Source organism: Lathyrus oleraceus, chromosome 5, assembly GCF_024323335.1.
Source record: "Lathyrus oleraceus cultivar Zhongwan6 chromosome 5, CAAS_Psat_ZW6_1.0, whole genome shotgun sequence".
NCBI classification, from domain to species: domain Eukaryota; kingdom Viridiplantae; phylum Streptophyta; class Magnoliopsida; order Fabales; family Fabaceae; genus Lathyrus; species Lathyrus oleraceus.
Genome location: NC_066583.1, coordinates 154567561 through 154578318, shown reverse-complemented (window position 1 = coordinate 154578318; position 10758 = coordinate 154567561). Strand labels below are relative to the sequence as shown.

The following is a 10758-nucleotide window of genomic DNA, read 5'->3' as shown; positions in this document are numbered from 1 at the left end:
AGTCATATTCAACAATCGTTGGTCGAGACGCACAGTTTGTTATGTAACTACAGTCATTATGAGCATGACCATGATAGATGCCGAGTCTGCTCTGTTAACCGATTAGGTTGTTGCCAGGTGCGCAAGGATGTTCAGGAAATGCTGGACGAAGGAGTCATTGAGATCCTTCAAAACAGGAATGTTGATAACAATGAGCTTGAGGTCAATGTGATCTCCCCAGTGTTCCGGATACCCGAGCCTGTTATCATCAAGTACAATGGTAGCAAGCAAAAGGCTTCTCCCACTCTGATCATTAAGCCAGCTGGTCCTGTGCCTTACTCTTCTGAAAAGGCTGTTCCCTATCGCTACAATGTCGTAGCAGTAGAGAATGGGAAAGAGGTGTCCTTGCCCTCTTCTTCTGTTGTGAATATTGCCGATGTTAGCGGTTTGACCCGTAGTGGCCGTGTATTTTAAGCACCGCCGAGGCCTTAAATTAATGCTGATTTTGTTGAACGCCCGATTGGGAATGTTGATTCTAAGAGTTGGCAGCAATTTTGGTAAAACAAAGAGTGTTCACAAGATGTCATGTGTGATGTCTTAACATGAGATATCCTATGTACCTGCTGGAGTTAAAGAATGTATGCAAGCAGGATTGTTTCAGAATGCCACTTACATTCACAAAGCTTCTGATATTGGTTGTACCTGCTGGAGCTTTTATGGAAGACATGCTCATGCAGGATTGTTTCAGATGACATACACAATGTCATGATATCTGATATGGTTGTACCTGCTATAAAAGGAAATTGGATTATGCAGGATTTTTCCAGGATATCAGACCCGATGTCATGACATCCTGTACACAGAACATTCAGTATGAATGTCTGGTGTTTTGTGATTGCACAATTAATGGCAATCATTGGATGATTGAAGATATGGCTAGCTGGCGCATTCAATCATGGATTACAACCAGATTTACTTTTTTCCAAAGAGATCTTTACAGCCGTTATAAAAAGATTTGATTGGAAAATAGATTTAGGGTTTTCAAGTTGTCCAAGCCCAGCTGTGTATAAAACTGAATTAGTTAATTCTGTTGTGTGTTAACTGATTTAATATTCTGGGATTAGTTAGAATCCTATGTGGCGTTATTTGTGGAGGTCTTGAAGACTCAATCAGAATATTTGGTGAATATACAGTTCCTAAATATGGAGATATTTTAGGAACTAAAAGATTGAAGACCTTGATTGTAGCAGAAGAATTCTGCCAGCTTTGTAACAACAAAGGAGAAGCTTGCTGCGATTTCTGAAGGCCCAAATCCAGTTGGGTGGTTAGGTTATAAATAGCAGATTGTAACCTAGGTTTTGTAAGCCTCAAACAATGTAAAAATTAGGGGTGTGTGTGAGGTAAACGTCCCAACCTGTGGGAAGGTTACCAGGTGTATCTCAGTGCTTGAAAGCATGAGATTATTTGTAACTCAAAGCTTGTAGGCAAGAGTTGTTATGTTCTTGAACGAAGCTGTGAAGCATGTTCAAGTTGTCTAAGCATTACATGGTAATTGTAGTGATAGGAATGGAAACTGGAGGTTTCTATCTAGGAGTGCCTAGGTATAGATTGCATTGGGTAGGGATTAAGTGAGGAGTTGTAAACGGGGGAGTTTAACTCTGAATTAATACTGCTAATAGTGGATCTTCTTCCTGGCTTGGTATGCCCCCAGAGTAGGTAATGTTGTACCGAACTGGGTTAACAATTACTGGTGTTTTTACCTTCTGCACACTATATTTTGTCTATTATAACTCAGTCTGTTTCTAGTCTGTTTATGAAAAGAATAACAGACCTAACACATAGCCTGCAGTCTGATTGCAAAACAGAATGCTATGACATTCATTATTGACTGCTGTTACTGATAGACTGGTTGGTTTGTTACAGTTCATCCTTCTGTAATGTTGGAACAGGTGACGTTCAAATCAATGTTGAGACATCATGCTGATAACTGGGCAGGATCAATAAAGAAAAGGGCTATGTTTGATCTCTACTTTGTCTTTGTACTAGATGGACAAAACTGGATGTTCTTCTGCCCATGGTGGTAGATTAGCAGATGTCGTGACATCTGGGACTGTGTGCATATGAGTACTGGGTTTTATTTTTCCTAACTGTCTTGCTGTATTAGGAACAATGTTGGATCAGATGTCATGACTTCGTGTAGAACATCTGAACTCTGACTATACCAGAATTTCAGGGAACATTGTGAATTCTCCGAATCCGGCACTTGCTGTTAAGCCCTCCTCCGTACTGAAAACTCCTACTTCTGTTGGCCCTAGTGGCAATAAGAAAGAAGACTGTGATGAGATGCTGAGACTCATCAAAAGGAGCGAGTACAATGTTGTAGACCAACTTCTACAAACGCCATCCAAAATATCTGTGTTATCCTTACTCTTAAATTAAGAACCACACCGAGAGGCTCTGCAGAAGGTGTTGGATGTGGCATATGTGGATCAAGATGTCACTTTGGAACAATTCAATAGCATTGTTGCAAACATTACTGCTTGTAACAACCTGAGCTTTTGTGACTCTGATCTCCCTGAGGAGGGAAGAGACCACAACTTGGCATTACATATATCTATGGGTTGTAGAGACGACGCCATGTCCAATGTACTAGTGGACACTAGGTCATCATTGAACGTATTTCCAAAGTCCACTCTCTCAAAGCTATCATATCAAGGGCCTCCCATGAGGCAGAGTGGAGTAGTTGTGAAGGCTTTCGATGGGTCTCGCAAAACTGTGATTGGGGAAGTTGATCTCCCAATCAAGATCAGACCAAGTGATTTCCAGATTACCTTCCAGGTTATAGACATTCACCCATCATATAGTTGTCTTTTGGGCAGACCATGGATTCACGAGGCAGGCGCCGTGACATCCACCCTACACCAGAAATTGAAGTTCGTGAAAAACAAGAAGCTGGTGGTGGTAGGGGGAGAAAGGGCTCTCCTGGTTAGCCATTTGTCTTCCTTCTCTTATATAGATGCTGGGGTTGAAGTTGGAACTCCTTTCCAAGCGTTATCTATTGCTGAGCCTATTGAGAAAAGAGCAACTTCATTTTCTTCCTACAGAGATGCAAAGCTGGCCATTGAGTGTGGTGCAACCACTGGTTTAGGAAAAATGATTGAGTAAGAAGACAACGAGTCCCGGACTGGCATAGGTTTTTCTTCTGGTACTTTCAACAAGCAAGGGCTATTCAAGAGTGGAGGTTTCATCCACACTGGTCTAGATGAGGAGGCTGCTGCCGTCTTAGAAGAAGATACAAAGGATTCTGGCAACTTCATCATCCCTGGTGGGGTCTGCAACAATTGGGTCCCTGTGGATATTCCAACAGTTGTCCATAAGTCAACGTAATAATCACTTTGTTTGAAAACCCTTCTCCCATGCCAAAAGGAGGAGTGATGACATTGCTGGCGTATAAATACAATGATATTTTCATTCAATAAATTCATGTTAAATGTTCGTTTTCCAATTATTTTCCCTTTTTGCTTTTGCATGAAATTGGTGATCACATAAAACCCTAAAAAATAGAATAAAATCGATCTTTTTCATATGCATAATGATTTGCCTTGTTTGAATTCTAAAGCTTTTCATATCCAAAATCATTATGCAGGTTGATTTCTAGACCCATTGAACATAATGACCCAACACCATCTCCCAATTTCGAATTCCCTGTATTTGAGGCAGAGGAAGATGATGTTGAAGAGATTCCTGATGAGATCACCCGGCTACTTGAGCATGAAGAGAAGATCATTCAGCTGCATCTTGAGAATCTGGAAACAGTCAACTTGGGGTCTGAAGATTGTGTACGAGAGGTAAAGATTGGGGCACTTCTGGAAGAATATGTTAAGAAGGGGTTAATTAAGTTGCTACGAGAATATGTTGACGTCTTTGCCTGGTCATATGAAGACATGCCTGGTCTAGATACTTATATTGTGCAACATTTCCTACCTTTAAAGCCTGAGTGCGTGCCTGTGAAGCAGAAGCTCAGAAGAACTCATCCTGATATGGCAGTAAAGATCAAAGAGGAAGTTCAAAAGTAAATTGATGCGGGGTTTCTGGTGACTTCTGATAACACGAAATTATATCGCTTTTTAAGACTTAATTCAAGTAAATTATTTTATCATTTACGCTAATTTATCCCATTTTATCAGATATTATGCAGTATTTCTTTTCTATTTATATCAGGTACCCATTTTGAAGCAAAAGTGAAAAAGGGAAGAAAAGGAGGGGTAAAAAGCAACAAAAAGGAGAGAAAAGGAACCAAAGGCCAAAGCCCAGCCCAAAGCGCACAAGTCACCAATGCTGTGCCTGTGACGGACGTCACAGGACGCGTGACGAGCGTCACGCGAAGCAGCCTTGTGACGGACGTCACACATGGTGTGACGAACGTCACACCAGTCCTCTATATTTTTGGCGCAAGGAACTCAACTGACCACGTTGAAGCCCACTTCCACTCACGCTTAACCCTCGGAAGCCTACTACCATGCACGCGGAAACCCTTGAAAAGTGGTTACACCAGCAGCTTATAAATAGCAGCAAATTGGGAACTTCCAGACACACAGTTTTTGCACGCTCAGTCTTGCGGAAGCTCTGCCAAATTTATTTTTTCACGCCTTTGCCTATTTTTCTTCCTTTCCAGCATCGTTCACTTTATCTATTTTATTTTGCAAGCTTTGTTTTCTTTTTCCCTTGCAATTTATTTTCCCCGTTCTTAGCTTTTAGATATTTTTCGCGTAGTAGTTTCTACACCGGAAACTACTGGGCAACTTTATACCGGATTTAACCTTACGTTATTTTCGAGTTTTTTTTATTTCCTTGATTTAATTTACTGTTTAATTGAAGAATCGAAGAACAAATCCTACCGGCTTGTGGTGGAGTGTTCAAGACCATTGTATTACGCATTCAGGTTCTTTAATTGTTATTTAATTTTTATGCTTTATTCTACTGTTTATTTACATTGCATGCCTGGAATGAGTCTGTTTATGCATGATATAGATTCTTATTTATTTAGCATGTCTGGCTAATTTGCCTAGGTATCGGTATGTAAAGTAAGCAGAAAGAGGGATCAAAACTAAGTCGGTCTATTCAAACTTAAAATTAGAATCAATCTTTTTATGGTCTTAACTTACAGGTTTAATAACAAGATTTTTTACAAAAGTAAAAGACATAAAGAAGTTGAAACCAACAGAGCGAGAGTTTGAGGTTTTAACTGGACAGTGTAAGTTAGTCATTAAATCTATCTCAGGGCGAGAGCAAGTTTTAGAATTAATTAAATTCTGACCTTTTTCCAAAAAGTATTTTTAAAGATTGAATGTGAGGACGAGAGTTAAGCATTTAGATTTAATTGTATAACCTAAGTCAACAGAGCGAAAGTTTGAGATAAGGGTGTTTAAAACGGTCAGTATTTTCTTAAAAAGAGTTTCTGCAACTTTATTGTTTTCAAAATATGATTTTTGACTTAATTATAAGTGACAGCAACATTAACATAAGATCATGGTTTCTTCAACAGAGCGAGAGTTTGAGATAAAACCTTTAACCAATAAAGTTAGTCGAAACGATTTATTTTAAAACCGAGAGACCGACAAGGAATTGATTCCCTAGTTTTGACGAACTACATACCGATATCCGTTTTATTGATATTTAATCTAGATATTAGTTTAGCTCTCAGCTCCCTTCCCCAAACAATCAAACATTTTCACCTTAGATTTACGTAGTAACCTTAGATAACGGTACATCGATTCATAAGTCCCTGTGGGATCGATATCTTTTAAAACTACGCGATAGAACTGTGCACTTGCAGTTTGTATCCCATTCTCGACTCACACAGTCGAGCGATCAAGTTTTTGGCGCCGTTGCCGGGGACTTTTATTCAATCGATATCGTAACTCTTTCGTTACGCTGTAGAGACTAAGGTTTCTTTTTCCTTCTATTCTTTCTTTCGTTGATTTGTATGCCACGCACTCGCTCTCAAGGCGAACCGCTCTATTTACGAATCAACGATATCGAACTATATCTCCGAGTCTTACGACGAATTCGGGAATATCGTGCTGAAAACAATCTCCCTCCTATAAACCTTCCTGATATCAAAAACATTTTTCCTTCTTTAACCGAGATGGCAGAACCAGCTCGTGCTCTTAGAGATTACGCCGCTCCATCGCAAGATGAACCGCATTCAAGTATTGCTCCGCCCGCAATCGAAGCAAACAACTTTGAACTTAAACCTTCACTGTTGCAGGCTGTGCAACAGAACCAATTCTCTGGAAATCTTACCGAAGATCCAAACCTTCATTTATCCGTATTTGTTCAATATGCTGATACTGTTAAAGCTAATGGTGTCACTTCAGAGGCAATTCGACTTCGTCTTTTTCCTTTCTCATTAAGAGATAGCGCTAGAAGATGGCTTCAATCTCTTCCTTCCAACTCAGTCACCACATGGAACGAGTTGAAGAAAGTTTTTCTTGCCCGATATTTTCCGCCAAGCAAAACAGCTATGTTAAGAGCCCAGATAAACGGATTTAAACAGAAAGACAACGAGTCTCTTTTCGAAGCATGGGAAAGATACAAAGACATGATGAGACTTTGCCCACACCATGGTTTGGAAGACTGGTTAGTAATTCACACATTTTATAATGGTCTCTTATACAATACAAGGTTAACAATAGACGCCGCTGCAGGTGGTGCACTAATGAACAAACCTTATGCTGATGCTTACCAGCTTATCGAGAGCATGGCCCAAAACCACTATCAGTGGGGAACCGAACGAACAACAGTGGAAAAACCTCAACCGAAAACTGGCATGTACGAGATAAGTAACCTTGATCACGTCAATGCAAAAGTGGATGCTTTGGTCCAGAAAATTGAAAGTTTAAACGTATCACCACCAACCGCCGTGGTTGCTATAACTCAGAATTGCGAGGTCTGTGGAATCCAAGGCCACACTCCTGCGGAATGTCAACTCTTGACTGGAATCCAAACAGAGCAAGTAAACTATGCTCAAGGAAGCCCCTATTCGAATACCTATAACCCAAATTGGAAGAATCATCCAAACTTTTCATATAAGAGTAATAATGCTTTATACGCACCTGGACAGTCTCCGAATCAAACCCCATCTATACCTCCGGGATATCAGAAACCAAATCCTAACAATAATACCCCTAGAAAATCCAACTTGGAAATCATGATGGAAAACTTTATAGCTTCCCAACAACAAACCAATAAAGATTTCTTAAACCAGAACATACACACTGGCGAACAACTTAAACAACTAGCAAGCAAAGTAGATGCCTTGGCTACCCATAACAAAATGTTAGAAACTCAAATATCTCAAGTAGCTCAACAACAAGCACCTACTGCTGCACCAACCGGTACATTCCCTGGACAGCCCCAACCTAATCCGAGAAGCCAAGCTCATGCAATTATATTAAGAAGTGGAACGGAAGTGGAAAGACCGTCTGATCCAAGGATAGAAAACCAAAACCCTAAGAAATCTACTGAGGAAAGTGAACCTAAGGAAAAGGAAGAGAGTAATAAGGAAACCCTAGAAAAGAAGGAACCTTATGTACCTCCACCACCTTACAAACCACCTATACCTTACCCTCAAAGGCTTGTTAAAACCAAAGATGTAGGCCAATTCAGAAAATTTGTTGATCTCCTTAAGCAATTAAACGTTACAATTCCATTTACCGAAGCTATTACGCAGATGCCCTCATATGCTAAATTCTTAAAAGAAATTCTTTCTAATAAAAGGAAACTTGAGGATAGTGAAACCGTTACACTCCCTGCCGAATGTAGCGCTATAATCCAAAACATGCCCCCTAAACTCAAGGATCCAGGTAGCTTCTCTATACCCTGTCACATAGGAAAATTTGTCATCGACAAAGCCTTATGCGATTTAGGAGCCGGAATTAGCGTTATGCCTTTATCCATATGTAAGAGACTGGAAATGGGAGAATTAAGACCGACCAAGATGTCTGTACAACTAGCAGATCGTTCCATCAAATATCCTGTAGGAATCCTTGAAAACGTTCCCGTACGCATAGGTCAGTTTTACATTCCCACTGACTTCACAATTATGGACATTAGAGAAGATGATACTACACCTATTATACTAGGAAGACCATTCTTAGCAACTGCCGGTGCAATCATAGACGTAAAACGAGGAAGACTCACCTTCGAAGTAGGTGAAGAGAAAATTGAATTCATTCTTTCCAAATTCTTGAAAGCACCTGCAATAGAAGATACATGTTACTTCATGGATATCATCGATGAATGCATAAAAGAAGCAGAGTCAGGAGAAGACAAATCATCAGACTATCTTTTAGAAGACAAATCTAAACAATGCTTAGCAATAACACCAGATCCTACGCAGTGTCTTAACAAACCAACCCCTGATTTGAAAACACTTCCCAAAAATCTGAGATATGAATTCCTAGACTTAGAACTTGAACGACCTGTGATAGTCAATGCAGATCTAGGAAGACTCGAAACAGAAAAACTCCTACATATCTTAAGAAAATATCCAACCGCACTAGGATACCACATAACCGATCTTAAAGGAATAAGCCCTTCTATTTGTATGCATCGCATCATGTTAGAAGAAGACGGTAAAACCTCTAGGGAACACCAGAGAAGACTAAATCCGATCCTAAGTGAGGTAGTGAAAAAAGAAATAACCAAGTTATTAGAAGCAGGTATTATATATCCTATATCTGATAGCAAATGGGTCAGTCCTGTACACGTTGTACCAAAGAAAGGAGGCATAACCGTTATTGAAAACGAAAAAGGAGAAACTATAACTAAACGAATCGAATCGGGATGGAGAATGTGCATTGATTATAGGAAACTAAACAAAGCAACCCGAAAAGATCATTTCCCTTTACCATTCATTGACCAAATGTTAGAACGATTAGCTAAACATTCACATTTCTGTTATTTAGACGGTTATTCAGGCTTCTTTCAAATACCAATTCACCCTGATGACCAAGAAAAGACAACATTCACATGCCCTTTTGGTACCTTCGCGTATAGACGAATACCGTTTGGTCTGTGTAATGCCCCTGCAACTTTTCAAAGATGCATGATGGCAATTTTCGCCGACTTTCTCGAAAACATCATGGAAGTATTCATGGATGACTTTTCTGTGTACGGACAAAGTTTCGAAGAATGCCTTGAAAACCTGGAAAGAGTTCTTGAACGATGTGTAAAAGTAAACTTAGTACTTAATTGGGAAAAGTGCCACTTTATGGTACCAGAAGGAATTGTTTTAGGACACATCATCTCGAACAGAGGAATTGAAGTAGACAAAGCCAAAATAGAGGTAATCGAAAATCTTCAACCCCCAAGAACCGTGAGAGAAGTACGAAGCTTTTTAGGACACGCCGGTTTCTACCGACGATTCATCAAAGACTTCTCTAAGATAACTAAACCCTTAACCGGACTATTAATGAAAGATGCTGAATTCATATTCGACGATAACTGTTTAAAAGCATTTCAAACTCTTAAACAAGCATTGATCTCCGCACCCATTATGCAGACACCAGACTGGAATGAACCATTCGAAATAATGTGCGATGCCAGTGATTATGCTGTAGGTGCTGTTTTAGGACAAAGAAAGGATAAAAAGCTCCATGTTATATATTACGCTAGCAGAACCCTGGATGAAGCACAGATGAATTATGCCACAACCGAGAAAGAACTCCTAGCAGTAGTATTTGCGCTGGATAAATTTCGTTCTTATTTGGTAGGAGCCAAAATAATAGTTTACACTGATCATGCTGCTATCAGGTACCTTCTAACAAAAAAGGATGCTAAACCTAGACTCCTAAGATGGATCTTGTTACTACAAGAATTCGACTTAGAAATCAAGGACAAGAAAGGAACTGAGAACGTAGTAGCAGACCACCTCTCTAGACTTGAGAACCTTGAACCAGAAAGAACATCCATTAATGATGATTTCTCGTATGACAAACTCATAGCTACTTTGGAAGAGAACAACTCCGACATGCAAGTAGAAACCACCTTAGCTATATCTGTCATACCATGGTACGCTGATCTAGTCAATTATTTAGCTGCCGGAATAGTTCCACCTACTTTATCTTACCAGCAGAAGAAAAGATTCTTCCATGACATAAAACACTATTACTGGGATGATCCCTTACTTTTCAAAAGAGGTCCCGATGGTATTTTCCGTCGATGTGTACCCGAAGAAGAGGTAGAAAATATAATCCAACACTGTCACTCCGCGCCTTATGGTGGACACACAAGTACATCCAAGACCTGCTCAAAATCCTACAAGCTGGCTTTTATTGGCCAACTATATGGAAGGACGTACATGCGGCTATTAAGGAGTGTGACAGATGTCAACGCACGGGAAACATATCTAGACGTGACGAGATGCCACAAAAAGGTATTTTGGAAGTAGAGATTTTTGACGTGTGGGGAATAGACTTCATGGGACCGTTTCCATCCTCTTTCGGTAACAAGTACATACTCGTGGCGGTTGACTACGTATCAAAGTGGATCGAAGCTATAGCTTCTCCAACTAATGACACCCGAGTAGTAACTAGACTCTTTAAAAATATAATTTTTCCGAGATTTGGCATCCCAAGGATAGTAGTCAGTGATGGTGGATCGCACTTTATATCCAAGGTACTCGAAAAACTACTACTTAAATATGGAGTGAGACATAGGATAGCAACACCTTACCACCCTCAAACCAGTGGACAAGTGGAAGTATCTAACAGA

The 10758-nt window shown here is 39.9% G+C and overlaps 1 pseudogene; it reads right to left on the bottom strand.

The window, feature by feature from the left end:
• Positions 1-6512: 6512 nt before the first annotated feature.
• Positions 6513-6612, bottom strand: LOC127089225 (uncharacterized; annotated as a pseudogene).
• Between the last annotated feature and the right edge of the window lie 4146 nt (positions 6613-10758).